Below are 4732 nucleotides of genomic sequence, written 5' to 3'. Positions count from 1 at the left end.
TTTAGTGCGAACACCTTCACTAATTATCTTGGCTACATTGTCTGGATATCTTGCTGCAGCCTTTTCATCAGCACTTACTGTGTCCTTCACCTTGCACTTTTATGTTACAGAGATGGCTTCTTTCCTTAAATCTCATGAACCAACCTCTGCTAGCTTCAAATTTTTCTTCTGCAGCTTTTTCACCGTTCTCAGCTTTCAGAGAATTGAAGAAAGTTAGGGCCTTGCCCTAGGCTTTGACTTAAGGGAATGTTGTGGTTAGGTTGATCTATCCAGACCACTGAAACTTTCTCCCTATCAGCAGTCAGGCTGTTCAGCTTTCTTGTCATTTGTGCTTTCACTGGAGTAGCACTAATAATTTTCTTCAAGAACTTTTTCTTTGAATTCATGAGTTGGATAAATGTTTGGCACAAGATGTTCAGCACTTGGACTATCTTGGCTTTCAATATGCCTTTCTCACTAAGCTTGATCATTTTTAGCCTTTGATTTAAACTGAAAAACATGCAACTCTTCCTTTCACTTGAACACTTACAGGCGGTTGTAGAGTTATTCTTGGCTTAATTTCAATATTGATGCGTTTTGGGGACTAGGGAGGTCTCTTGGGGAGAGAGAGGCAGGGGAATGTTTGGTAGAGCAGTCAGACACATACAACATTCATTGGTTAAGTTTGTCCTCTCACATGGGTGTGGTTCGTGGCACCCCAAAACAATGACAAGAGCAACATAAAAGACCAGTGATCATAGATCACCATAACAAATTAATAATAATGAAAAAGTGTGAAATATTGCAAAAACTATTAAAATGTTGCTAGGATACACTCATCTGATTGATGTGATAAAGCAACTCAAAATGAGTCTGGAGACTTTGCTAGAAATAAATGATAGGGATTTATTCAAGGGTCTTCAAGTTTGCAAACCAGAGAAGCACAGCTAGGTAAAAACCCAGGATTGTTTCAAAGAAGAGAGAAAAGTTAAAAGTACTCATATTGAAAGGTACATTCTTGAGAATCATGTGCTTCATTCTTAGCCCTGGGTATTGTTCAGGATGGTTATCCATCAGATGACAGACGAATGGTCGGAATGACGAATGCTGGGTGGTCTGGAAGATGGGTGTCAGGAAGTCAGGTCACGTCCAGTGGTTGGGAACATAGGTGTCAGGTGGATGTATATGTGAGTCTTCCAGGGGGTAATTAGAGACATATCTGGAGGTCCAGATGCAAATCCAGGCAATGACACAGGACTGGAAAACTTTAAAAATTAAGTTTCCAGGCTAGTTAGAATAAGAATGGGGATTTTCTTCATGCTTCAACCTTCACAATGTTAACAATTTTAGCAACTTGGTTAAAGCAACCCACTTTATATATTGCCTTTCTTCACTCTTTCCTCAGATGGTTCCAAAATCCTGGTTGAAATTCCTTTATTTCCTTAGTGCTAAGGACATGCCTTCAGGTTTTATGTGTTTAATTGATCTGTGGTTGTGTCAAACAAAATGAGCTGACATTTTCAACAGGCTGAAAACTCACCGAGACACTATTTCTCCATTAGTAACTGTGACGCAGATTTTCCATTTTGGTCAATGGCCCTACAGTTCCTCACTTCAAGGTACTGGGTGAATGGGAATTTCCTTGATGACTTCTTTCTACTTGTTTTTTCCCTTTGATCCACCCACTTGAAAATCACTTCTTACCTATAAATAGCTCCTGCCTTTTCTAGAGTCAAGAGTTTGTTTGTAGTTTGTTTACTGCGATGTCATCAGCCAAACTGCAGTGTCAGGCTGCTCAGGGGAGAGCTAATTTCCTTTGGAAAATTGCAGTTCTGAAAGCTTTAGTAAAATGATTTCACTCTTGCAACTAAAAACTGGTAACACTGGTGTAAACTGACCTCACTGTGGAACACACAAAATTATCTTACGGGATCTCTGAGCCAGCACCCTTCAGCAAGAGCCCTGGGTGACTGCCAGGCAGAAGAAGAAAGCCATATGTATTGAAACTCTGTGAATAGAAGGAAGAAGCATTGGTTTCACATAGGTTCCAAATTGGAAATGACAAGGGCAGATGTGTTAATTTACAGGCAATGATTTGCAAATGAGCTATTTCCTACATGTCAACTACGCGTAATGTGCTTCAGGGCATAGAGCCTAGGGCAGCAATGAGATGATTTGGTGCCCCCATCCCTATCCCCATCAGGGGACCTAAGGTAAAGTTTGGAGAAGTTTTTGGTTGTCGCAACTGGAAACGGAGATGCTACCGGCATTTGAAAATGGCAGGTATGCTGCTATATTTGCACAGGACAGTCCTCCACAACAAAGAGTTATCCAGCCCCAAATGTCAATAGAGAGACTTTGCCCTAGATATTTAATTCGTTAACGATGGTTGACAATCCTCCTTTGCTCTGCCTGGGTAGCCAGATTTTCACTCGTGTATTTGTAGTAAAATGTTACTGCAGGGACTTATCAGTGGACAGTAGTAAGTGATGGGGCCTGTGAATCCTATGCTCAGTGCCTCTGACTTGGAGGAGGGAGTGGGACATGAAGAGTCCTTAGGGCAATGAAAGGGAAAACCTGCAGTGGGCTGGAGTGGCTTCTCATGCCCAGACTTGTGGAATGAGAGGTTTGGATTGGGGCAAACTAGATTTTGAAAGTAAGTGACTGATCCTGTAAATGGCAGGAGGGGAGAACCTGGCAATGTGGTGGCAGGTGGAGAGTTCCTTACTAGTGCACAGATGGCTTCCTGTGCCCTGACCTCCGCTCTCACGTTTGCTTGCAGTGTGATGCTCCATGAGGGAGCCGCTTCTCTGGGGAGGGGAGAAGGAGTCCCACCAATCCCGGTACTCCCTCTGATCATCTCGTCTTTCGAGTCGCCCTTCAGTGTGGAGCTACAGGAAAGTGATAACATGCCATTTCATGGAAAAGCCCTGGGCAAGTGTCAGCAAGTGAGGAGTATTGGGGAAATGAGCTCTCAGACAGTGACAAAATTCTTTTCCCAAATTACACAACCTTGCTAAAACCATTCCTGTTAAAATTAGGAACCAGATGAGATTGCCTGTCATCAATATTATTGCTTAATATTGGCTTATGTTTCTAGTGAATGCAATGATAGTTTTAAAAATTAGAATCATTTGTATAAACTTTGAAAAAGAAGAAAAATAACCTCTTTTGCTTGATCAGCAATTGTGTATTTGGGAATCAGAATGTCTAGTAAAAAAATACTAGAATTAATTAAAGAATTATTTAGGTAGCTATCTATAAGATAAATGCATATAAGTCATTAGCTTTCCTCCATATTACCATAAGCACCTAAAATGAAAATAGAGAAAACAGTCCATTCTCAGAAGCAATAACAATTATAAAAGATTTATGAAGATGTGCTTTATTCTTGAAAAGAAAGCCTTAGAATTATAAATAAATATTCCTAAAACTAATGTAAAATTTTAATTAAACTTTAATGAGAATCTCAATAAATTTCCCCCTTGGAATTGGATAAAATAATCTTAAATAATCTTAAGCATCATGTAAAAGAATAAATGTCCAAGAATAGCTAGAAAAATATGAATAAAAAAGGCAGGAGGCCCTGGCCAGTGTGACTCAGTTGGTTGGAGCATCATCTCATAAACTGGAAGGCTGCGGGTTTGATTCCTGGTCAGGGCACGGGCCTAGGCTGTAGGTTCAGTTCCCAGTCAGGGTACATGGGAGAGGCAACCAATCAGTGTTTCTCTCTCACATTGATATTTCTCTCCTTCTTTCTCTCCCTCCCTTTCCCCCTCCCTAAAATTATTGAACATGTCCTTGGGTGAGGATAAAAAAAAGGAAGGGGCCCTTTTTTTTAGTTGGATTTGCTTTATCAGATATCAGAACAATTTCTAATTATAATAAATATAATGTCATCATGGGAATAGAGAACAAGACCAGCAAAGAAGAATAAAGAGACTGAAAAGCAATGGGAGCATCTGTGAGGATTTAATATACTTCAAAGGTGATTCAGTGAGGAAATGATGGATTTTTAAATAGGTGGTACTGTTCCTTCATCTGGATGAAGGTAAAATCAGATGTCATTTTACACCATGCTCAAAAATCAGATATATTTCATAGAGAATAAAGATGTAAATGCAAAAAATAATACAACAAAACACAATAAAAACTAGGGAAGTTCATGAATAATCTAGGCTAGAGGACACTTTCTTAACAAGACAGAAAAACCACTCTATAGAAGAATATGTGAATATATATATATATATATATATACACACACACACACAAAGATAACAGATAAATCAATAGAGATCATGAAAAATGCCAAGAAACAAATGAAAAATATGGAAAACTATAGCTCCAATGTAGAATAAAACAAAATTTTGTCTATGATACTTGAAGAATTCTTATAAGTTAATAAAAGACAAGCCATTCAATACAAAGAAAGTGAGTGATGTTGGGAAAACAATTCACTAGGGACAAAATGACAATGGTAACAAATACCCAAAGAAATGCTCACTGTTACTGGTAGTCCGGGAAATGAGCCTAAGTAACAATAGCTCTCTCATTAGTCCCATCAGACTGGAAACAGTTTCTAAGAGCCAAAATACATATTGCCTTTGGGCCAGCAGTCCCTTTCCTGGGCATGTATCTCACAGAAATAAAACACCAAAACCTGGAGCTCTACAGGCACATCTTATCAAGGTTTTGTTTGTGGTGCTAGAAGAAGAAGCAGGAAGGAGGAGGAGGAGGAGAAGGAGGAGGAGGA

This window comes from Sturnira hondurensis, unplaced genomic scaffold (genome assembly GCF_014824575.4).
Source record: "Sturnira hondurensis isolate 20B ecotype Veracruz unplaced genomic scaffold, ASM1482457v3 Scaffold0008782, whole genome shotgun sequence".
Taxonomy (NCBI): Eukaryota; Metazoa; Chordata; class Mammalia; order Chiroptera; family Phyllostomidae; genus Sturnira; species Sturnira hondurensis.
This window is presented reverse-complemented; position numbering follows the sequence as displayed.